Source organism: Cnephaeus nilssonii, assembly GCF_951640355.1.
Source record: "Cnephaeus nilssonii genome assembly, chromosome: 21".
Lineage (NCBI taxonomy): Eukaryota > Metazoa > Chordata > Mammalia > Chiroptera > Vespertilionidae > Cnephaeus > Cnephaeus nilssonii.
Window position 1 is genome coordinate 22,823,029 of NC_137092.1, and position 26,062 is coordinate 22,849,090.

Consider the following 26,062-nt stretch of genomic DNA (forward strand, 5'->3'; position numbering starts at 1 on the left):
GTACCAAAATAAGCATGAAGAGCGCAGCCCTCACATTTGAGGCGTCTTTACTCCTTTTTTAGAAGCCTGGAACTCTAGAGTCCTCTTGCCATCCCTCTCCCAGGCACCAAAGTCATACTACCGGCCAGAGCAGTGAACGTGGTCTCAGCTCTCTGGCCTGTACAGATTCCAGAGGAACCTTCCCAGGAGAGGCCTGAGAGGTGGAGCTGGACCACCCGTTCTGCCCACTGCCTCCTGGGTTCCCTGAGGCCAGGCTTATGATAACGAGTGCTAAGAGCACTGCATCCAGTGCCGCCCTGGGAAGAGATTCGGGGACCCAGTCTTCCCAGTGTACTCCCCTCCACATCCTGCCGTCAGCAGCTGCACGCTGATCTCCCACATGTCTGCCCGGTGTACTACACATTTGTATCTGTCACTTCTGATCCCCGCCGCATGGCTGCTCCCGGCCAACTGGGCCTTCTCCTTTCTTCCCAGAATGTTCCCCAAGGACAGCCCGGTGGTGATAAAGGCTTCTACTTGCTTTTATTTCTCTTATTTGGTGCGCCTCAGCCCCAGCCCCCAACTCCTACTTACAGAGCCTGTCCAGCCCCCTGGCGCCCCCTACCTGCAGCCAGCTGGGATGCAGCCTCGTGCTTCCCAACGATTCAGCCAAAGTTGAGAAGGTTCCAAATACAGCTTCCCTGCCACCACATTGCCCTGAAGGAAAGTGATGGTGTTCTGATACGCCTTCCACCACAAATCAAAGTAGCAGCATCCCAGGATTTTAGGTCCCTCCAACCCCTACAGCCAGAATGGTCCTCAGAGGTTGTTTTCTGTTTGCTTTTTATTGTGATGAGAAACAACATAAAAATTACCATCTTAACCATGTGAAGTGTACAGTCCAGTGGCTTTCAGTATATTCACATTGTTGTGCAACAAATATTAGACTTTGTCATCTTGCAGCAGTGAAACTCTTACCCATTGGACACAAGTCTCCCCTTTCCCCAGTCTCTGGCGGCCACCTTTCCACTTTACGTTTCTCTGCTTTTGACTGCTCTAGATACTTCATGTGAGTGGAATCATGCAGTGTTTGTCCTTTGGTGACTGGCTCCTTTTGCTTAGCATAACTATTGTCCTTGAGATTCGTCCATGTGGTCTGTGACAAGATTTCCTTATTAAGACCCTTGGGATGAACTCTAAGCTCTGGCTGTGTCCTTGGCTCCTGACTCTACTTGCCTCTCCAGACTCATTTTTCACCGCCACCTCTCTTCCCTGTGCCCCAGCCACCCTGAAATTGTTTCTCAAAATGCAATGTACTTCCTCATTTCCAGGCCTTTGCACATCCTGTTCCCTCCGCTTAGGACACTCTTCACCCCGCCTGCATGGCTTAGCCATCCCGCAGGTCTCAGCCAAACCTCACTGCCTCCGAGAAGCAAGCGTTCCTTGACCGGGTCACTTGGTGTGCCTTCTCTGAGCTCATCCTGTCATTCCCCCATCATAGCACTTAGGCCCGCTTATTGTAGGTGTCCTGGAAATACGTTTGATTTGAAAGAAAGGGTAAGTATAGCAGTGTATGTTGTAACAAGAAGAGCTAGGTGCCCCGTGCTCTCTCAGTCATCCCACAAATATTCCTGGTCCTATTATCATCGACAGTTTTCCAGTTGCAGTTGAAGCCCTCGTGCCACCCTCTGCTGGCTGGGCCTGCTTATTCATCATGTGACCTCACCCTCTTCTTTGTATCTGTCACTTACCCTCCTTGATCTGTCTTCTTACCTTCCCCGCCCACACTCCACTGCACCAGCCGTGCAGGACCTGCTCAGTGCACTCTGGACATCCCCGCTTTGATTGGAGGAGCTGGGCCTTCCCAGGTGGTCTGCCCAGCCGTCTCACCTCTCCAGCCCTAGTTGAGGGTCCTGCCCAGGTGCGTCTCGTGTGTTTGTAGCTCTGCCACTTCTGCACCCACAGAGCCTCACCCAACACCGGGGTCCTCTTCTGCCCCTTAGATGCTCCAAATCCACAGCGTGCACTCTCTGATCCCCGGGCCTTCCAATGAGAGCTACTATCACCTGCCTTCTCTCCTTTGCAATGTTTCTGTCCTTTCCCTCTGTCATCTTGTCTCTGAAGTGTCCCTCTAGCCTGTGCTCCCACCCCATCCTCTCCTTCCTCGTTTAGGACCTTTGCCCCTTTTTCTAGGATCTTTGTCTCCCTCTTGCCTCTGTTCTTTCCTTCTGTCTACTCTCCTGCTTGGATATTCACTCTTATAAAATTCCCCCCTCCCACCATAACCCCGATAAGTATACCTCCTGTCTGTCTCCTTTCCTCACCAGGGAAGTCTCACTGCCTCTGTGTCATTCACTCCTCACCCCATGGCCTCACAGTCATCATCAAACTACCCCTGCCCATCCAGTCTCAGGTCCTAGGCAGCCTCCGTGGCCTCTCTGCTGCCTTGGACACCCACCGGTGACATCCTCTTCTCTCGGACACTCGGGGGCTCCTGGCACTAACCAAGCCAGCCTACTTTGGCTTTTGTCCTTGTCACTCTTTCTGACTTGTCTGCTGGCCCATCCCCATCTTCCTAACCTCGGATTGTGTTTTTGAGAATCTGTCCTCTTCCTACACCATTTACCCAGCCGCTCCAAAAGACCCCGTAAGTGGACAGCGCCCAGGTCATGGTCTCCAGGCCAAACGTCTCTCCTGCCCTATTTCTAACATTGCTGAGTGAGGCTCAACTCAAACTGCTCCCCGCTAAGTGGCGGCTCCTCCAGACGTTCTCTTTCTGTTAGTTCTCTTACTGTCGTCCGCTGGTGCCCCAGGCTCTAATGCCCACAGCCGCCTTCAGCACCTCCCTCTGCTCACATCCGGTCAGCCCATGAGCCCTGTCACTTCGGCTGCCCCTGAGGTGCTCACACCCATCCCTCTGAGTTCCTCCTCCCCACCCTTGGTTTAGGTCTCACTGCTGCTGGCAGGAGCCGTTGATCACCCCCTCCTCCCCTAGATCATTTTTTCAGTCTTTATGCCTCTAGCCCACTGTTCATTCTGCTGCCAAGCCTACCCATCTACTGAAGTGGTTCTCCAGGTGCAGGCCCTGGACCTGCAGCTTCAGCACCAGCTGGGAAGTGCATGCTCTGAGCCCCCACTCCACACCTACTGGTTCAGAAGCTCTGAGAGGGACCCAGCAGTCTGTGTTGGGTGATTCTGATGAATACTAAAGTTGGAGAGTCACTGCCCTAAACCCCCATTAAGCAAGTTTCTCCTCTGCTTAAAAAGTTAGGGTGGGAACCAGGTGAAGGAGGGCAAAGGGGGTAAAAAAGAGGGACATCTGTACTACTTTCAACAATAAAGATTTTAAAAATAAAATAAAATGGCCAATAAGCAAAAAATCAAAAAAAGTTAAGACACTTTGATTAGTTAGGATTAAGTTCAGATGGATATGACAACTAAAAAAAAAAGTGGCTTAAACAAGATACAGTGAGAGCAGGACATACTGAAGCATATTTTAAATGACTTTGAAAGAACCCGGCCTGTCCTCTCCAAGTTCTGGTGCTCTTTCCTCAAGGCATTTTCTAGCACCAGCTGCTGTCTCGGCCTTGGGCAGCTTTGCTGAACTTGAGTGTGCCCCCATGGGAAGGAAGTACACTGCTTGTCAAGAGCTTCTGCTCCACCGGAATCCTCCCATTCCCGGAGGCTTTTCCCAGCCAAGGGCAGCACTGCTGTGAGCTGGTGAGGAGGGAGGGATCGAGGGCCTGGAGTGGAGCCTCAACCATGGAAAAAGGGCCCTCGGTGGTAGAACGATCCTGAAGAGAGAGAGGGACAGGCATCTGGAGAAAGAAAAAGGGCACAGGCCTGGGAACATGAGGAGGAGGACGGGGGTCAGGCAGAGCCAGCATTAAAGGGCCTGGAAAGAGAACATGGAAACCCCCCTGGCAGAGCTCCCCCAGGCCCTGAGGGACAAGCACATTGAGGGACAAGGGCCATCAGCCAGGCCAATGAAGTGGGAGAAGCCTCCTGGGCTGCAGGTCAGGACCTCTCAACCCTGAGTTCATGAACAATGCAGGGGCCACGGGGAGGTGGGGAAAGAGTGTGAGGGGGGAGGAGTTGGGTCCAGGGATGGGCTCTGGAGGGTTCCATGAATTCCCTGAATTTGTGGGCAGAATTCTGTGAGGATGGGTTTATTTTTCAGGAGAGTGTCCATATCATACATCAGATTTTCAAAAGGGACCACAAACCACTAAAGGCTGAGAATGATACCCGATGATAAAGAAAGGGGGCTCGAGTGGGGAGGGAGTTGTAGGTAAAGGGCCAGAGTAGAAGAGCATGTGGAAAAGTACTTAGCTGTGGCTGAGCTGGTACCAGCAGCACTGACCCTCTCAGTTCCCTGTGGAGTTCGATGTCCTAAGCTGCTCTCAGTCCGGGTGCAGGTCAAGACCAGGGTAGCCAGGACAGCCTGTTTCCACTCCCAGGACCTGGAGGAGCCCTTCTCCATGTTGGCTCCTACTGATCTAATTCTTGATCTCAGTTTAGTGAATCCCTCAAGCTCAAAGCCCCCAGACCTGTCTGCCCCGCTGGAAAACCCCTCCCACAGCCCCCTGCACTTCCTGTCAAAGCCCCAGCACCCTTGTCAGTGTGCCTGGGGTTTGCACTTCCCTCTTCTGGCCCTGCCTGTCTTGTCCACAGTTGCAGCCCCAGTGGTGGGCTCGCCTAGTGCCTGGCAGGTGATAGACACTCAGTAGTCAATCAATATCAACTGGATGGATGGATGGATGGATGGATGGATGGATGGATGGATGGATGGATGGAAATATGAAAGAGTATGTTGTCTTATGAGTGAGCACATGACACCCTGGGATTAGCTTGAGGTCCCTCAGAAAGCAGCTGAGGCTGGGCTTTAATTGAGAAGAAAAGAACAGGAGAAAGATGAGTCTGACTTTGTATCTTCATTGAGGTTAAGCCTACTTCTATGCATTCTGTGGAGTCCTTGACAGGAAAGATTTATTCTCATTAATTCTTTGTTATCTATTCAAAAGCAGGCGAGGCCAAATAAATTGATGGGGGTGAAGGACAATAGGGAAATAGTTACATTTGAGGGTAAGTGAAGTAGGTGAGTCATGGAGTCAGAATGACAGGGGCCTACACTGATTTGTGGTCTTGTTGGTCAGTTGGCATTTTAAGAGACTTATTGTGGGCCCGGTGCTGAAGAGAGAAGAGCAGTGTGAATCCTAGGCAGGAATCACATGAAAGAAAAGCATCCTGCAACTTTGCCACCCTAACATCCACTACGGCCGTTTATTCCCTCAGCTTGCTCTGTAAGGGGAATGTGTGTGTCGGTCCAGATGGAGCCCTTTAATTTCCACAAGGATGTCAGCCATGCCCTCTGCTCAGTTGATTGTCAAATTGTGACATGGCCTTTCATTGGCAACATGGATGATTTGCCCTCCAACTTTTCTGTTTAATTTATTGAAGTGAAATTCACATAACATAAAATAACCATTTCAAAGTGTACAGTTTGGTGGCATTTAGTACATTCACAGCGCTGTGCAATCACCACCTGTATCCAGTTCTGCATTTTCATCACTCCAAAATAAAACCCCATACCCATTAAGTAGTTTCTCCCCAGTTTGCATTCTGTACCTATGCATTTTCCCATTCTGGAAATTTTACATAAATGGAATCATGCAATATATGAACTTTTGTGCCTGGCTTCTTTCACTTAACATAATGTTTTTTGTTGTTGTTAATCCTCACCCTAGGATACTTTTTCCATTGATTTTTTTTAGAGAGTGAAGGGGGGTAGAGATAGAGTGAAAGAGAGAGAGAGAGAGAGAGAGAGAGAGAGAGAGAGAGAGAGATTGATATGAGAGACACATCAATTGGTTGCTTTCCTGCACGCGCCCTGCAACCCAGGTATATACATGCCCTTGACCTGAGACCCTTCAGTGCGTGGGCCAATGCTCTAACCACTGAGCATGCCAGCCAGGGCTAACATAATGTTTCTGAGGTTCATCTATGTTGTAGCATCAGAATGTGATTCATTTTTTTTGGTTGAATAATATTCCATTGTATGTATATGCCACAATTTTTTATCCATTCACCCATTGGTGAGTATTTGGGCTGTTTCCACCTTTTCACTATTGTGAATAGTACTTCCATGAACATGTGTGCACATGTATTTGTGTGAATACCTGTTTTCAGTTCTTCTGGGTATATAGTTAGTAATAGAAACCTTCTAAGTTTTGCCCTAAAACTTAAATATGAATTTAAATTCTGCTGGCAAATGCTTGTCAAAGGGTCAGCGAAGAGAAATATTACTCATGACAGGTTTTTGAGCTTGAGTTTTTTGATGCAAAACTCTTTTGTCAAACAGCTGACCCCAAACTCTATTATGTAAAATAGAAGAGCAGTGATGCTCTGGGTGAGATGGATGAGGAGGCCAGGAGGTCTGTGAAATCAGCCTCTCTACACCCCCGGCCACTCTGCCACCTCCCCTCTCCCACCCCCGAAGACTCCAGGAGGCTCCCTAGACCTCCTAGGCCCTGGGCAGCCACCACCAGAGCCGCTCCGGATGCCCTAAGCTCCAGGTGAAGCGCCCCCATCGAGAGCTGTGGGTGTGAACACTGCCACCTCCGGCACACTTCCTTTCAGAGAGCTGTGCTTGGTTGCTAGGTCCTCGGCCCTGGGAGATACAGGTAGGAGCTGCCTTTTTATATCGCTGCTAATGTAGTAGCTACCAACCTTCCTCTACAGATCTCAGCTCCCCTCTGAGAGGATCCTCAGGAGACGTTCCTCTCCAGGCTTAGTGGAAAGCAAACTGAGCTCCTTCTAAACTGTGGTTTGCTCTAAATGACCATACTTCCCTTTTTGCTTCGGTTGCTAAGAATCTCAGAGTTAGATTTGCAGCCCATGTCCAGCCATTCTGTAGATCCACTTTATGGCTGGCCACACATCGCTATGCTACCCTCCTTGCCATCTCCATCTATTTAATTTTTATTCTACTGAATGTTAATGTATTTCTGAAGCACCTAAATCCTTTGTGGGTTGAAGTAAGATATAAAGAAACATTTTCTCATCTTGGCAGTTGTGACTATACTCGTCCTCCCACCATAAACTCTGAGCACAGAATCCCATTGACCCAGGAAAGATCGTGGGAGGCCAGAGCAGCCTTCTCATACCCCGCTGACCTTGGCTTCCAGAAGATGCCACCCAGGACAGATCAGGTGAAGGTGGATGGTCCCAAGGCCCTATCCATCCATTATCAATTTCAGTTTAACCGACCCTGAGCACCTACTTGTGAATAGCACTTTATAAAAATAAAAGGCAGCATAAGGATGATTTCAGGCTTCTAGGAATTCTAGAGAGCAAGATAGCATGTGCATTAAGGACGTTGGTTAGTTACATAGAAGTGGAGCGATTGTCACATGCCCCAGGAGCAAAGGGGAGCAAGACATTTTTTCGTACCGTGGAACCTAAAACAAAACGAGGATTTGATCCAGGTTTTCTATCCAGCTGGAAGGATAATAGCATTCCAGGCAGGGGAACTCTCTCAAGCAAAGGCTTACAGGTAGCTCCACACACAGGCCGAACACAGTTGACATACATCTCTAAAAGCCGTGTGTGTGTGTGCGTGTGTGTGTGTGTGTGTGTGTGTGTGTGTGTGTAAGGTAGTAGGTACCAAAGGGCTCGTACTGGGGTCTGGTACCACCCACTCTGCCTAGTAACACTGTCATTTCAAACACTGCAGGGCCTAACAAACCAGCCAGCCAAACTCACAGACACACACTTGATGGCTGTGTGTCTCAGGCTCTAAGCTAGGATTACAGGGCTTGAGGAAGAGGTTCTGGGCCGAGATAAGACTGACCCAGGGAGGCAAGGAATGTTTAGGTTTTATCTTTATCTCAGAGATAAAACCTACATATTTCAATATATACTCATATATTGAAACATGGTAGAAAATATTGACAGTGATTATCCTGGGTTATGAATCTGGGTGGTTTTTATTTTCCTTAGACTTTAAAAAAGTATTTACTACTGTTTATGTTATTAGGAAAGGAGTCGGTAAAACTTACATCAAAATAAGCATTTAAAATACTTTATACTGTCCATAGTCTGCGATGGGTCACAGGGCTCTGAACCAAGGTATTGGTGGCAGAAGTAGAAGAAGGGTTGGATTTGAAGAGGGAGTTAGCCTAGGCTGAGGGGGGGTGGGGGTAGGGAGGAGTTGGCTGGAGCGGTGGGGATCCTGCCTTTACTTCGTAATAAAGCAGCCCCCGGAGAGCCCCGGTGCCCCTGGCCCATCAGTGTTCCTGATCGCCCAGCAGTTTAATGAGAGTCGGGTGGCTCTTAGCTGGCACAGAGAACTGCTTCCTCCCAAGGCCTCAAAAGCCCCAGTGGGACTTGGTTAGTGGGTCTCAGAGAAGGAGCCCAGGCAGTTATAGGATGATGTTTTAGCTAAATGAATAGACTGAAATGTTCCAGGGAACATGGTTTTGCATTTTGGCATTTGAGACTAAAAACTGAATACTAATATGCATTCTCATTTCCTGCTTATCTTCTCCTATTGTTTTTTGCTGTCACACTGTAGATAAACTGATAGATTTTTTTTAATGAATCTTTATTGTTCAGATTACAATTGTTTCTCCTTTTTCCCCCCATATCTCCCACCACCCAGTTCCCACCCCCCCTCTGCCCTTACCTCCCCCCCACTGTCCTTATCCATAGGTGTATGATTTTTGTCCAGTCTCTTCCCATACCCCCCACACAGACACCCCTTTCCCCCTGAGAATTATCAATCCATTCCCATTCTATGCCTCTGATTCTATTAAGTTCACCAGTTTATTCTGTTCCTCAGATTTTTAATTCACTTGACTTTTAGATTCACTTGTTGATAGATATGTATTTGTTGTTCATAATTTTTATCTTTCTTCTTCTTTTTCCTCTTTTTAAAGAATACCTTTCAGCATTTCATATAATACTGGTTTGGTGGTTATGAACTCCTTTAGCTTTTTCTTATCTGTGAAGCTCTTTATCTGCCCTTCAATTCTGAATGATAGCTTTGCTGGGTAGAGTAGTCTTGGTTGTAGGTTCCTGCTATTCATCACTTTGAATATTTCTTGCCACTCCCGTCTGGCCTGCATGGTTTCTGTTGAGAAATTAGCTGATAATCGTATGGGAGCTCCCTTGTAGGTAACTAACTGTTTTTCTCTTGCTGCTTGTAAGATTCTCTCTTTGTCTTTTGCCCTTGGCATTTTAATTATGATGTGTCTTGGTGTGGTCCTCTTTGGTTTCCTCTTGTTTGGGGTTCTGTGTGCTTCCTGGACTTGTAAGTCTATTTCTTTCATCAGGTGGGGGAAGTTTTCATTCATTATTTCTTCAAATAGGTTTTCAGCATCTTGCTCTCTCTCTTCTTCTGGCACCCCCATAATTCTGATGTTGGTTCGCTTGAAGTTGTCCCAGAGGCTTCTTACACTATCTTCAACTTTCTGAATTCTCTTCTCTTCATACTTCTCTGGAGCAGTGTCCTTGGCCTCTTTGTATTCCAAATCTTTGAGTTGATGCTTGCGATCCTCTAGTCTGCTGTTGGGTCTCTGTATAATATTTTTTATCTCAGTCAGTGTATGTTTAATTTCTAGTTGGTCCTTTTTCATATCTTCGAGGGTCTCATTGAATTTATCGGCCTTTTCCATGAAATTCTTGAAAAACCTTATAACCGTGGTTTTGAACTCTATGTCCAGTCGCTTGTTCTCCTCCATTTCTTTGGTTTGTGATCTGTTTCCTTGCCTCCTCATTTCGCTGCTTCCCTGAATTGGTAGGGTAGCTTTGTGTACTAGATGTCCTATTGGTTCAATGAGTCAGCCTCTCAGTTACTTGAGGTGGACACTCTTGGTGTACCCTTGTGTACTGTGTGCCCCCCAGCAGGAGCTACAGCAAGAACTAGTTTTCTCCTCCTTTGCTTGGGCGGTTTTGGAGCAGTCTGACTGGAGCTGCAGTTTATTTGGTTAAGCTGCCACAGAACAGGCCATTTATATGCAAAAGCCGCTGTGTGGAGCCTGGGCAGGTTTGTAGAATGTGTGGGGCGGGCCTCAGGGCGGGGCGGGAACTCAGGGCGTCCCTAGGCTGGGGCGTGGCCAACGGCAATGGCTGGCGTCAGCCGTCTCTGCCTTTCCACGTTTCCAAGTCCCTGCGCCCCGCGTTCCAGCGCAGTAAAACAATGATTGCTGGGCGCACCTCTGCAAAAAAGTCACTCTCACTTTCTGACCCGATGGCCGAGAGTCCAGCTTTTTGATAGATTTAAGTTGTTTTCAAGTGGATGTCCCAAAGCCTCCTTAAAGATAGGTGGAGTTTTGTTTTTTGTTGTGGTTTTGTTAATCCTCTCCTGAGGACATTTTTTCCATTGATTTTAGAGAGAGTGCAAGAGAGGGAAGGGGAAAGAGAGAGAGAAACTTTGATGTGAGAGAGACACATTGATTGGTTGCCTCCCTCACATGCCCCAACTAGTACGGTGGGTCAAACCTCCAACTCAGGTACGTGCCCTTGATCAGGATTCGAACCCACAACCCTTTGGTACACGGGCCAATGCTCTACCGCTGAGCAACACTGGCCAGGGCAACAAGTGGGGTTTTAACTCTGGGGATTCGTGTGAATGAGAAAGCGGTGACAGGTGGCCATGGCCTTGGTTAGAGGACTGGCTTCCACTGGCTGGGGGGTCTTGAGGAAATCACCTCAGTACACTGAGCCCCAGTTGATGTATGTGTTAAATAGAATAATAATACCATCCCACCTTATATCACTTATGTCACAGGGTTGCTTTGAGCTTTATATCAGATGATATGAAAATACTATATGTGCTTGTGTGTGTATATGTATATGAAGTTACTGTTGTGAATATTATCATTTATTTTCCAATGAGATATGATTTTTTTTTACAAAGCATGCATGCCCTGAAGGATGTCTGGCCATGACCCAAAGTCTGATATTGGCTCCAGCCCTGGGGGGCTGGGACCGAGCAGGTTCATGTGGATATTATGAGACAAGGCTAGACACACTCGTTCAAAAGAGAGCCCTACAGGTGATGGGCCAAAAGGCTCAGGACTACGCAAGTGTATTTTTATGTTATGGGTAAGGACCTCCAAGGGGACCATAAATAGTAGGAGAATATAACATGTAAATTTATAGTCACGGTTCTATTCAGAAAGAGAATTACTTACTATTTGATTATGCCCTTTGCAAGCACATTAAGGAGTTGCTGAGCTTGTCTCTCTAGAGCGCAATGGAAAATTTTGAATGTGAAACATACTTATGAAAATACAGGCAGTGTCATTTACCAGTGACTATAGTCAGTGAGCTTGAAGAAGTGACCCATAAACAAAGCCAAATGCATGAGATGGTGACTGTTCTTCTGTGGTGTGGCCATCAGTCCACACAGGGGTGGGGGTCCTGAGTCCATACCTCAGTGCTTCTTTGAGTGTGGTGCTGGGCCAGGAGCATGCGCATCACCTGGGAGCTCATTAGAAATGCGCGTTCTCCAGCCCACCCAGACCTGCTGAGTCAGAAGCTCTGGGGCTGGGGCTGGCAGTGCATTGTAACCAGCCCTCCCATTCTGGCGCTCGCTAAACATTTCCTGATTCCTATTCCAGTACCTGGCCCAAAACAGTTTGCATTAACTTTCTTTGTGGTTTCTCATGTTTGCTTAAAATGCCTTACTTTTCATGCCAAAATAACTCAAGTTCTTAACACGGGTGAGCCTTCTGACACTATCTACTTATATCAGCTAGACTGGAGCGATGTTCCAGACGTAAACCAAAGGACCAGGAGTGTGCTTCTCAGCATCTTGGTGATATAGGGACAGAAGGCACCTGTCAATCACAATGTGTGGCAAGAACCAAGGAACCTGCCGTTTCTAAGTGCTTTGAGATCTTGGAAGTGAAAGCATCCAGTGTGCTTCATGCAAAGGTCTCTTGGTACCCAGTTATGAAAAAACTAGAGGCCTGATGCACAAAGATTCATGCAAGAATGGGCTTTCCTTCCCCTGGCTGCTGGCACCGCCTTCGCTCTGGCCGGAGCTGCCTTTCTGCCTTCCCACGCTGCCCAGAGGCCTGGAGCTGCTGGGGTGGTGCGAAACGCCTGCGTCATCGCCATGGCAACGACGCAAGCGTCCTGCCCTGCCCTGCCCCCAGTCGCTCAGCACCTGTGTATCCAAATTAACCAGCCATCTTTGTTGGATTGGTTTGCATACTCACTCCTGATTGGCTGGTGGGTGTCGTGATGGTATGGTCAGTTTGCATCTTTCTCTTTTATTAGTGTAGATGGAGATATGGAAAGAGGGGAAGCAGGTATGCAGGATGACTATTAAACCCTGTGATTTAATAGAGGCAGAAAGGAGATAGTGGTTTTCCAGGGCCCAAGGAAGAGGGGAGAATGAGGAGTGACTGCCTAATGGATACAGGGTTTATTTTGGGGTGATGGAAATATCTTGGAAGTAAGTAGTGATGGTTGACAACATTGTGAGTATACTAAAATACTACCAAATTGTACACGTTTAAATGGTTAAAATTTGAATTTTATCTCAAAAAGTTTTGTAATGGTGTTTTAATGAGGAAGAGTCATTAAACTTCTGTGTGCCTTCTCCCCCCGCCTCCAGCCACCTATGGCTGGGGCACATAATAGATGCCCAGAGAGCTCTCTGTTGATCGGTTGACTGCTCTGAGCCCTGAGAAAGGAACTCAAATGTGCAGAGGCACCTGAGGATTAAGACATGGTTGGACTGTGGTCCCTCAGGATGGCTCCCAGAGGCAAGTGTGCCCTTTGTTGGAGTAAATCCTCCCCTCTAGTTCGAGATTCCACTGGGATTGTGGACGCAGGTTAGAGAAATAAAGACTTCCTGCTTTGAGAGCGAGTTGTTTCCAGTTCCCTGTGATGAGCACAAATCGGTTTATGCCGTCAGAGGCAAAGCCCGGGAGGCCAGCTGCTGCCCCTTGGTGTGGAGAAGGCGCCTCCCCGGGCTGACTCCCACCCATCAGACAGCCCCAGGGAACCGGACGGCATGATCTCACGGGCCTGGGTGGAGCGTGCAGCCTGGACAAGGACCAGGCCCCTCTGCTCGCAGATATAATCAGCTGTGATAGGCAGAGGTTGAGGCTGTTTTTCCAATTAGGGCTGTTAGAGGATTCTGGCAGGGCAGCAGTGGGCTTAATTTAACAGACCTGTGGCTCATTGAATTAGCAAATGCAGAGGGGGATGAGAAGGGCGCTAATGTGAGGGGTGCTGGGGTAGAGATGGGCAGGGGCCATGGGGGCCTGGTAGGCATCTGTCAGCAGGAACACAGTGAGGCCCGGTGGTGTGGTCAGAGGGCTGCCTCTGAATGTCTTTCGTTTGTCTCAGGAGCTGTGCAAGGAGGTGTGGGGCAGAGCCTCCTTATGTTCTGATGAGCGGGGGAGGGGCCTTTGCTCATGGAGACCTGGTACTTAAGGGCCATTGCCAGGGTTCTGGACAGTTTCTTGTGTCCATCTGCCTTCCCACGGACTCTGCAGCTACTGCCGTCTCCTCCCCTTTCTAGAACCCACAGTTTTAGGCCCACTCCCCCAGGCAGCCCTCCTGGTTGAGAATGAAGAACATGAGGGCCAAAGTGATCCTTAAAGGTCCGGAGTCCACACCTTCCTTTTGCAAATAAGTTTAGAAGCTTATGAGACCACCCAGCTCGTTAGAGACTGTGTCAGGGTTGCAATCCAGGCCTCCCTAGGTCTGTTTTCTACCCCTCCCCCCAACATTCCACTGAAACAACAGAAGAAGTAGGAGAAGATCATTTTATTTGATATATGAGAAAAGCAGGACACAGAAAGGTTTAAAAAGTTGCCCAAGGTCACCTTGATACTGATCCTAAGTCTATGTGAAACCTTAGTCACTATGTGGGATAGCCACTTCTCTACACTTCCCAAATTTTCTACAATTGAGCACACAAAAAACCTAATTGTGCTTCCTGGTGGGCTAGGCTAGCGGCTCTACGGGACATTTCCCAGGTATACCTCCTGGCTCCGGAGTTTGCTCAACCCTGGCCATCTTCACCCTTGGGGACACATTGGGAATAGAAGTCCCTAAAGAGAGATGTGTACGTGAGCTTCCTGCCCCCTCCGGGCCCACCGAGAGGCCTGCCATCTGCACACGAGCTGGAGGCTGGCTCTGGTCTGCAGTGACCGGGCTGAGGATTTCTGGAAGGCTGGGCTGTTCAGGGTTGGGCAGAGTTGGTTATATTTGAACATAAGCTTGTCCTACACCCCCAGAACCTTTAGTCTTCCAGAACCTCCTGTCCTCTCTAAGAATGACCTGGCCACAGCTACACTTATCCCCATGCCCTCCCCTCTCACTATCACCTCCCCCCCCCCAGGTCCAGGCCTCCTCTTTGAGAGCAGGGGTGGAGGGGTAAGTGTGGGGGACTCAAAGCCATGCTGCTTAAGTCCACATCCCAGCTATGCTGCTTCCTAGTAACCTGGGCAGGTTACTTTAATCCCTGAAACGCTTGCCTGGTTTGAAAGGAAAGACAAGTCTGTGTTATAGACTCTGCTCTGAGGATGAATAAATTTGCAGTTAACGCAGTGCCTGGCACAATAAAGCTATTCCTCTGGTGTAACCTCCTGCACTTCCCTTCACACTCTGTGTCCAGTATTGCCCTAAATACAGTTGATGCTTGAACAACATGGGGGTTAGATGTGCCACCCTCATCCCCCACACAGTAAAAAATCCACGTGTAACTTTCGACTCCCCCAAAAGCTTAACTCCTAATAACCTACTGTTGACCAGAAGCCTTATCAATAATAAAAACAGTGGGTTAACACATAGTTTGTATATTATATGCATTATATACTGTATTCTTAGAATAAAGTAAGCGATAGAAAAGAAAATCATAAGGAAAAGAAAATGTGCTTACAGTACTGTATATATTTATTGAAAACACTGTGCGAATAAGTGGCCCTGCGCAGTTCAAACTGTGTTGTTCAAGGAACAACTGTACCTACATACCCAAGTCCAGAGAAAATATGATGTGGCATCATCCCTAGAGGGGCTTATCTTGTGAAGGGCAAAAACACCTGCACATATGAAACACAAAATTGGAAAGAAAAGTATACTTTTGCTGCATTCCTGTTAAATGCCAGAAAAAGAAAAAAGGTACTGTGTCTCGTTTCTTTTATGTAGGAGATGGCCCAGAATGGAGACACAGCGCAGTGCACAAAAGCTAGATGCTGGGGTGTGGGGCGTTCCTTCCAGTCCCTTCCTGTGATTCTTTTCTTTCAGCGACTTAACAAGTGACTTGAATCCTCCCCATCCCTGTCCCTTCAATGCTGCCCGGCAAGCTGGACTCTTCCATTGCCTGGCTACCAGGCAGGTGGTCCCAATGTGGGGGAAAAAGCTGCCCAACCTTAGAAGTTGGCCACGGACATCACTGCAGGAGGACAAATAAATATAGCACATCAAGAATTATTCGTTTGGAGACCAGCCTCTCCAACATCTCCTTGCTGTGATTCACCGGATCGATGAAAGGCTCGGTAATTCAGTGTGTCAGGGAGGCTGTGAAGAGACCAGGTCCAGCCTCTCCTGCTACCTCCCTGTCCCCCCCATCCTATCCCTACCCCTCCCACCCACCCCCAACCGTCACCCAGGCCTCTGGTGGGATTTGCTCCTCTCTGGCCTGGGACATAAGTTACCACTGCCTGTTTCAAGAAAACCAATTAAGAAACGATAAATTGCTGTCGACTAGAAAGGTCACTGCACAGGCTATAAATATAGGCGTTTCTAAAGCATGAGTGGGAGAAGTCTGTGGCACGTTCCCTCCTCCACACCCACATCTTCCAGCTGAGGTTTTCCTTTGGCAAAATGAGAGAGAACATTCCGCTGGGGGTCAGAAAGGCTCACTCTGCAGCGCCGTCTGGGTGCACCTGGGAATGCCGAGCCTCTGGTGGGACGGTGTGCCCCAGGCACCTCGCCAGGCTCCTGGTTTGGTTTTGGTTTTCTTCATAGCAGTTATTTCTTCACAATATATAAAAGGTATATGAGTTAAAGGTAAAAACCTGGAAAACATTGAAAAGCAAAATAATAGCATATGGTCCTACCCCTTACAAAAAAAATCTGTTAGCATTTTAGAATATACTAGCCCAGTGGTCGGCAAACCGCGGCTCGCGAGCCACATGCGGCTCTTTGGCCCCTTGAGTGTGGCTCGACGTTAGAACCACTTCTTCAAAATAGACTCGCCCAGGCCAAAAATCGACTTCTGCACATGGGCCACGAAGTTTCAATCGCACTGTACGTGCACGCCCGCACGTGGTATTTTGTGGAAGAGCCACACTCAAGGGGCCAAAGAGCCGCATGTGGCTCGCGAGCCGTGGTTTGCCGACCACTGTACTAGCCTAATCTGCAAGAATTCCTACCACAGGGTCACTGACTTCCATACCTGTGCAGAGCCGGATAAAGCTGGGTGTTGTGTGTGTGGAATTTCTCTCCGATGCTGCTATAAAACTGGACAATGAAGGTGAGAGACACGCCCAGCGGAAAGGCTGATAGGGTCCTTCCTTGGGCCGTGTACAGCTTGGGCTGGCTGCTCATTCGCGGGTATGTCACTGGTGCTACCTGTGGGAGACACAGCCCACTGGTACAGAGAAGGATGCATTGGAGAGGAGTTGTGTCGCTATTCTGAGATTTATAATCAACTAGAGGCCCCATGCACAAAATTCATGCAAGAATAGGCCTTCCTTCCCTCCAGCACCCGGGACCTGGGCTTCCCTCGCAGCCACAGCTTTGTCTGGAAGGTTGTCCGGAAGGACATCTGGTCTAATTAGCATGTTACGCTTTTATCTATATATATAAAAGCCAAGTGACCGGACTGACCGGTCACTATGAGAACAACTGGCCTGACTGGGGCAGGTCGGCTGGACCCCACCCATGCACGAATTCGTGCACCGGGCCTCTATCTATTATAGATTATTCCAGGCTTTTCCCCCCAATGGGCTGTATGTATACATATTTTTCTTTACAAAAACATGTTTAAAAACTATCATTTAGTAATGCTGTTTTGTAGTCTGGTTCCTCAGCGGTATTTATGTTAATACTAGAGGCCCAGCGCACAAAATTTGTACATAAGTACGGTCCCTAGGCCTGGCCTGTGATCAGGGCCATCTTCCCCAGCTGCCTGCAGCCAGCCCCGCCCCCACCACCACCCACCCCCGGTTCCTCGTTCACCATCAGGTGATCGGTGCCTGACGGCCGGGGGAAGGGACCGAGAGGTCAGCTGTTCTCGCCCGCTCGCCGGCCCCGCCCTCGCAGTGGGTGGCCATCAGGCAATCGGAGCCTGCGGGCAGGAGAAAGAGACCAAGAGGTGGTCAGTGCGCCTCATAGTGACTGGCCCAGCAGTCATTCTGGTCGTTCTGCCATTAGGGTCAATTTGCATATTACCCTTTTATTATATAGGATTATTTTCCCATAGTATTCTATAGGTACCATCATGTATTCAATTTTGCCCTTGCTGTTAAGCATGTTGATTGCTTCCCGACTGTCACTCATATGTAATGCTGCAGTGAACATTATTGACTTACAGTTTGCAGATAGCCGTAACTACTTCTTTTTTAAAATATATGTTCACTGATTTCAGAGAGGAAGGGAGAGGGAGAGGGAGAGAGAGAGAGAAACATCAGTGATGAGAGAGAATCATAAATCAGCTGCCTCCTGCATGTTCCACACTGGGAATCAAGCCCGCAACCCAGGCATATGCCCCAACTGGGAATTTAACCGTGATCTCCTGGTTCATAGGTCTATGTTCACCCATTCCAGCCGAGTGGTAACTACTTCTTTTGGATAAATATGTGAAGTGGATGTGATGGGTCCTTGATTTTTTAGACTGGTACATATTGACACATGGCTTTCTACAAAAGCGATTTTCAACCTATTTCATTTCCTGGCACACAAAAACTAATTATTAAAATTCTGCAGCATGCCAAAAATATGTTGTATCTTATGCTGATCTGATTTTTTTTTTAAAAAAAAAAGGTATAATTTTGATTCATTCACACTGGACAGCTATTGTGTTGGCTGGTGTAATTTTTTTTATTAACAATCTACGGAAAAAGAAGTCATTGCCCCTAATTAGTAGATAGGTATTCCATGTTTTAAAAATTCTGGCAGCAGACACTGGCTCTGGCTATTCGGGACTAGATCAGGGTCTTAGGGGCTAGGCATGGCTCTTCAGGACTAGTGCCAGCCCTTTGGGACTAGATTGGGCTCTTAGGCCTTGGCTGGGCTTTTACAGGCTAGGTCCGGGCCTGGGCATGGGGCTTCCACTCTTCCTGTCTGGGTTCGGTGCTTTGAGTCTGAACTTGGTTCTTGGGGTCTAGGCTCCGCCCTTCGGGGCTAGCTAAAGCTGTTTGGATTCTGGGCTCCATTACTCAGGGCTAGGCTCCGCCCTTCGGGGCTGGCATGGGCTCTCGTGGTCTGGCTAAAGCTGTTCGGATTCTGGGCTCCCATCTTCGGGGCTAGGCTTTGCCCTTCGGGACTGACATTGTTTATTCGAGACTAGATTGGGGTCTTAGGGGCAAGGCTAGGCTTTTTGGAACTAGTGTCAGCCCTTTGGGACTAGATTGGGCTCTTAGGCCTTGGCTGGGCTATTCCAGGCTAAGTCCATTAAACAAAAAATTTTTGCAACACACTGGTTGAAAATCACTGTTCTAGAAGGTTTAACCTAGTTACACTTCACTAGTGTATGCTTGTGGCCATTTCCTTACTTCCTGAGACAAACTGATTACCAATTTGGTGGATTCATAAAAGCTGTCATGTTTTTCTAATCTAAACCACCACTTAGCACCTACTCACACATCACGGAAGCTCCCAGAACCCCCAGGAGCTTAACCTGCAGTGGATGCTCCTTCCCCCCACCCTCAGCTAGGCTCTTCTGTGATCCTCACCCTCAGGAGGGTGACAGAGACAGCACCAAGGTCCCAGGTCCCCCCAGGTGGATCTAGTACCAGGCACAGGTTAGTGAAGGGTCCCTGTCCAGGGCCCTCTCCCCAGGGCCCGGCAGAGGATGGGCTGGCTGGGAGAGCAGGGCACCTGTGCCCCACACTGGCATCCTGCCACCAGCTCTGCCTGCACACTGGCCACATGAGGCCTGCTGCCAGGAAAAGGGAGGGGGACCTCCCTAACCATCAGGAATATGGGAGGGTGAATTAGATAATGTCCATTAGGCGAACCTTGACATCCTTTGACTTAGAAACAGTATTATTAATAATGTTGGAAATGAGATTATTTCAGAAACATTTAGTGGTCATGAAATAAGTGGTATCAAACCCAAAGCAGAGTCTTCCAACTCCTTGGCAATCTCTTTAGCCCAGGCTCCTCTTAATTTGTGGAAAATACAGTAAGCTATGTAGCAGCACTATTAGGCCTTTGAGCAAGGAGTGTTCACCCTAAACACATTTGTTCTTGAGACTTGCTTGATCTAAAGTGAACATAAATGACAGCTCAAGGTACCTGCAACCAGGTATTCATTCATTCATTCATTCATTCATTTGGTGTTTGTAGAGCCGCTAGCATGTGTTGGTCCTGACCTGACACGTGCGATACAGAAATGAACGAGACCCAGCCCCTAACCTACATTCTTTTGGGTCTATAATCAAATAACTGCGTAGAGAGCAATGGTAATAGAAGATACATAGCATCTATTACAGGCCTGGGGTGGAATCAGGAAACGCTTCACAGAGGGGCTTTGCACAAGAAGTTGGAGGTGATAACAGTGAGGTCTAAATATTCACTCGACAGAGCCCCTGAAGTGCCAGCCTTTACCCTGAGGGAGTTAGGGAGGGAGGGAGGGGAGGGGCCTGATGAGATGTGTTTTAGGGAACTTAGTCTGGGGGCAGCTTGAAGGGACTGGGCAGAGAAGAACTAGAGACAGGAGCCCACTGCAGGCCCAGGAGAGAGACCATGGGAGGCAGTGGTGGTCAGCCTGGTTGAGAGCAGTGCCCAAATCCAAGCCCCGTGGGAGCATTTAGCCCAGTGATGGCGAATGAGGACTAGGAGTGGAAGGTCAGGCCTGCCACCAATGGCTACTGACACGCGTAGCCATTTCTGATGACATGCGGCCGCATGCCGAGGATGAAACATTTGTGACTAGAGTCTTGGAGTTAGTTTTTTCCTCAAAGTGACACACTACCCGAGTTATGCTCAGTTTTTTGGCGAAGTTTGACACACCAAGCCAAAAGGTTGCCCATCACTGATTTAGCCATACAGCTCCCCACCTGCAGAGCTTCTGATTCCATTGGTCTGGATGGTAATAAAACTCTCAGATGGAGCTGGTGCCTGCTTGGGAACTCCTGGCCATGTGTCCTCCAGATCAGAGCTTCTAGAAGACAATGAATTAACCTACAGGCTTTGTAAGCTATAAAATGCTATGCAAATAAGAGTGATAGGTTTCTCAGGATTTTTCTCTGTAAAAGTCATTTTGTCAAATATCCCCAGATCACATCTCTCAATGTGTGTAATTGGTGGCAGGCCTGACCTTCCACTCCTAGTCCTCCAGCCTCTGACCAGTCAAGGCAGAGAATTCTTCTCCAGCTAAGGGAAACAAAAGGGAACCATTTTGAAGTGACTAATCTTCCCTCCTTCCCACCATCCACACGCCAGTTCATATATTTGGTAAATCCAAATATCCCTCTGGTTTTAAATAAGACTGTTACTCCCAGACTGCACTTTTTAACCATTCAGAGCCCATTTACCTCCTCTCAGAGGGGCTTCCTTGACCTCAGGGAAACCTGACCCTATTGCCTCCCTGTATGTGTCAAAGCCTGTGAAGACCAATACAGGCCTCAAGTCCTCCATCTGATTATCCAACCAGGAGGAAGTTTGCCTCGAGGTGCCCCTTAAAAGGGAAGGACAAAGAGTGTCCTGGACCAGTCCTGCAATGACTAAAAACTCAATACTGTATTTGCTGAAGGATTTAAGTTGACAAAGTGCTGTCACATTATCTTTGTTGGGCCACCCACCCACCCTAGGAGGAAGGTAAAGTCATCCAATAATGAAGTAATATCACCACCCACATTTTGCAGGATGAGAATACAAACTCAAAAGCAATTAAGAGCTCCGTCCAAGGTCACACAACTAATAAAGGGCACAGACCTTCAGAGAGCCTTGAACTTGAGCTTTATCTTGCAAGCAAACACCCAAGTCATCAGCTCAGATGGTAGGGGGAGAAGCTGGCTCAGCTAGTAGTCTGAAGGCCCAAGTTCAAGGCCCAACGCCAGCTCCTTTCCCAGCGTCCAGTGCCTCTGATATTGGGATTATGCCAGAGTTCTGGTAGGAAAACCACTGTTTTGGATGTCCTCTCGGCCATCTGTTATGGGATCATTGTTGTTGGGGTTCACCATCAATCTGCTCCCATCAGCTTCATCTCATCCATCTTGTGGCATCCTTGTCTGGTTTTGGTATTTGATAATGCTGGGCTCATAAAATGAGTGTGGAAGAGTTCCCTTCTATTGCATTTTTTGGAAGAGTTTGAGAAGGATTGGTATTCTTCTTTGAATGTTTGGTAGAATTCACCAGTGAAGCCGTCTGATCCTGGACTTTGTTGGGAGGATTTTTTTGGTTGTTTGTTTTTGTGTGTTTTTTTAAATACATTTTTATTGATTTAGAGAAGAAGGAAGTGGGTGAGAGAGAATCATTGATCAGCTGCCTCCTACACACCTTGCACTGGGAAATCAAGCCCGCAACTCAGGCATGTGCCCTGACCGGAATCAAACCCTGACCTCCTGGTTCATAGGTTGGCGCTTAACCACTGAGCCATGCTGGCCAGGCTGTTGGAGGTTTTCAATTACAGATTCAGTCTCCTTACTAGTAACTAATCTGTTCAGATTTTGTATTTCATCATGATTCAGTCTTGGTAGGTTGTGTGTTTCTAGAAATTTCTCCATTTCTTCTAGATTGTCCAATTTGTTGGGATATAATTGTTGATAGTATACTCTTATGACCCTTTGTATTTCTGTGGTATCACTTGTAACATCTCCTCTTCCATTTTTTATTCCCTTATGAATGTGTTGAGAAATTTTGTGGACAGACACACGAGTAGAATTGCTGTTTTATGGGGTATGTGTGAACTTAATGTGATCAAGTAGTACCGTCTTTCCCTCAACAGCTGCCCTAGCTATACCTTACTGGCAGTGCCTCTAAATCCCACATCTGTGTCAACACTTGGCATTATCCAGCTCCTTCATTGTTGCCAGTCCTACCTATAGAGTGATAGCTCTTTCTGGTTTCAATTTGTGTTTTTCAGATTACTCTTGAGTTTGGACATCACTTCATTTTCTTGTTAGTTTCTGGGTTTCCTCTTTCATAACCCACCTGCCCATGGCCCATTATTATACTGAGGCTCTTTTTTCCCCCTTGATGATTTGCAAAAGTTCCTCATATCTCTTAGGCCCCTTCTCAAACAGCACAGGCCTCTTCAATGCTGTAGTTGCTCATCTGGGGCAAAGGAACCGATCTGACCACCTTCATCCTGGGGGTCGGGGCTTGGTAATGGCCATAGGTCCAGTCAAAGTAAAAGGAGCCCCTTCCTCCCATACCCTCTGCCAGGCTTGCCTGAGGCTTGCTGTCCAGGAAGACAGGTAACAAGGAAAAAAAATCTTTTTCTTTCCCAGGGCTGCTAACCTGCTGTGTCAATTTCATGAGCTAATAAATGATTGGAGAAGGTTTAATTGCATCAGAAGAAATTGAGATCAGCCAGAGCTTATGCCCCACTCAATTAACCTCTGCTCCTAAGGGGGCCGGGCAGGGAGCAAGGGACGGCCATCATTAATTAAATGTGCTGGTGCCAGCTGCGGCTGGCGTTTCCTCCCTGTGTTCACCCAGGCAGTGAGGTAGGTGACCCTGCCTCAGCGCAATGAAGTCACTGAGGGCAGGGACCCTTCAGAGAGAGCACAGACCCCGGCCTGCAGAGGGTGGGAAACCTACTTCCCAAGCCCTTTCAGGGCTTTTAATGTGCCCCAGCCTCCACTAGAAGAATGGCCTTTAAGGTCCCATCCTGACCTCTTTATTGGCTCCATCCCTCACAGGGACCCACGTACCTTTGGTTCTCTTCACACTCCCCTCCTCCTGCTACTCTCTGGCCTGTTCACCCGAAGGACGCAGAATCCAGTGCCAGTCTTGTTATGGGCAGCAGGCTCTGCAAGGTCACCCACCTTCCCTGGGCCTCCAGCCTGAAATCCTCCCAGAGACCTTTATCCCTACATCGTTTCCCAAAGGGCCAGATGGTAAGGCTCAGCCCTGTTATAAACACAGATTCTGGGCCCCTGCCTGGAGCTGCTATTTTAGGAAGTCTGGAGTCTCTGTTTTTTTAACACGTGGCTCAGGTGATCCTTACCATCAGCCAGTTTGAGAAACCCTACTCTAGGAGACACCTTTAGTTCCTGGCGAAATACGTGTAGATCTTCCGGAAGGAGAGCAGCATCCTTAACAGCAGGGCCCTAGCTCCACTCCCAGTGCCTTTCCTGTTCTGTCTCTAAATGCTGTGTGTGGTTAAGCAAGTCACCTGTGCTCTCTGAGCTTGGTTTCTTCATCTAGAAAATAAAAATATTGATCCAGTTCTCTTAGAGTTTTTCCATTTCTATGGATCATTTTTCTATAAGTAATTGGCATGTTAAGCATATTGCATGGTTTGTCCTCAAAAAACAACTTTGATTTTTTTTCCTCAAGCATCCTTTTATTTTTTAAAATATATTCTTATTGATTTCACAGAGAAAGGGAGAGAGAGAAAAAAACATCAATGATGAAAGAGAATCATTGATTAGCTGCCTCCTGCACGCCCCACACTGGGTATCGACCCCCAACCTGGGCATATGCCCTGACCAGGAATCTAACTGTGACCTCCTGGTTCATAGGTCAATGCTCAACCACTGAGCCATGCCGGCCAGGCCATCCCTTTACTGGGAGAAGTCTTCCCCTGACTTGAGATAAAAACTTGGGCCAGCCCTGGCCAGTTTGGCTCAGTGGATAGAGCCTTGGCCTGTGGACTGAAAGGTCCTGAGTTCGATTCCGGCCAAGGGCACATGCCCGGGTTGCAGGTTTGATCCCCAGTAGGCAGCCAATCAATGATTCTCCTTCATCATTGATGTTTCTATCTCTTCCTCCCTCTTCCTTCCTCTCTTAAATCAATAAAGAAATATATATTAAAAAAAAAAAATTGGGCCAGTCCCATTGCTTTTTCATTCACTCTTATAGTCTTAGAGGCCTGGTGCATGGATTTGTGCACCGGTGGGGTTCCTCAGCCTGGCCTGTGCCCTCTTACAATCCGGGACCCCTTGGGAATGTTGAATAGCCGATTTCGGCCCAATCCCTGCAGGCCCAATCCAGATAGGAGGGATCCCAATCCTATGCATTGAGCATCTGTCCCCTGGTGGTCAGTGTGCATCATAGCGACCAGTCGTTCGGTTGTTCAGTTGTTCAGTCGCTTAAGCTTTTATATATATATAGATAGGCACTCCAAGTTACAGATGCCATATCAACTCAGAAATTAAATCAAAATGAGTAGTAATCAAAGCACTCCTAATCTGCTCTAGCTGGTTTGGCTCAGTGGATAGAGTGTTGGCCTGCAGACTGAGGGGTCCCAGGTTCAATTCTGGTGAAGGGCACATGCCTGGGTTGCGACTTGATCCCCATTAGGGGGCATGCAGAGGCTGCCAATCAATAATTCTCTCTCATCATTGATGTTTCTATCCCTCTCCCTTCCTCTCTGAAAAAAAAATAAAAATAAAAATTATATATATATATATATATAAATCCACTCCTAATTTGACAGCGTTAGGCTTCTTCTTTCCTCCAGTTTGGATCTGCTTCAGTCTGGAAGCAGGTGGGGTGGCAGACCATGTCCATCTGCTATCTATACTCCCTGACTCTTACACCCCACCCCCAAGCTGCCGTGTGACTAAATGCCAGAATTGAAATGGAAATTATTAGAGACCAGGAAGATGCTTCAATATGGCTCTTGCTTTTGTGAATGTTCTTGTGGGCCCTTTTGAGGTTCCCTGCTGGGCCCCCCTCTTCTGTAGTTCCCTTACCCCAGGTGTCCCTTACAACTTGCCCAGCACCTGGGCCTCTGGAGGTCACCTCCAGCCTCATCAGCTGGGGTCTTCTCAGGCCTCCAGGTGGCACTGTTGGACAGGACTCAATACGGCCACCCAGGCCAGCTCCACAGCCCTCCTCCCTTGGGGCCTGGAGTGAGGGATTCATGGCTCAGCTACAGTTCTTGCCAAGGAAATCTTTCTCACCAAGTTTTTGACCCATTTGTATTTTACAAAGTGGAGGGAAGGGTTCATGGATCCTGAAACAGATGTTCTGACCTTCCCATGTGCAGTCCCCTGCACATAACCCGGGAAGAGGACCCGTCCCAAACTCACAACTCAATCAAAACTTAGGGAGGAAGAGTCCTGCTCTGGCATCCAGCTCCATGTGACTTCCATTTTAATGAGAGTGAAAACATCTTGGGAAAAGAAAACCTGAGTACCGGTACACCCAAGGCAGGGGCTGGTGACAGTATTAAAGCCTAGATCTAGAAGGGAGGTGAAGGCAGGGATGGGGCAACTCTGTAGGTGACCATCTGTCTTCTCCCGGAGCCCTGCTCCTGACCTGCTCTGTCCCCAAAGAAGGCAGCTTTGCCAATCCTGTTAATGGTTGGGTTCCTTATCAAACACACACCCAGTGGGACTGGCCCTGCTTAGGTCGGTGAGCAGGATGGGGCATCACCACCAGAGAGTGTCCTTCTTCTCCCACACCCCATTCCCAGTGTAAGGCTCATACTCCTCTAAATAATGTTGAGAGGATATTTAAAATTTTTTGGTTTGAAGGAACCCCCACTAATTAGCCTACACTGCATTTCTAAATGTTTCCGTTGGATCCTGCCTCCTCCATCCTCCGTGAGCATGTCAGAATGATGATCTTGTTATCACATAATGATCTTGTCATCTTGTGGGACTTGTTCACCCAACTGTCCAGTGGCTATGCTGGCCTGAGAGGTGTCGGGATGTCACAGAAAGGGAAAGGAGTGTGCAGCTTATGGGAATGTGGACAGGCCCAG

The 26,062-nt window shown here is 48.1% G+C and overlaps 1 protein-coding gene across 3 annotated transcripts in view; it reads left to right on the top strand.

The window, feature by feature from the left end:
- FAM163A (family with sequence similarity 163 member A) overlaps positions 1–26,062 on the top strand; it is a 48,283-nt gene that overhangs the window by 13,292 nt on the left and 8,929 nt on the right. The gene's annotated exons all lie outside the window — the stretch shown is intronic.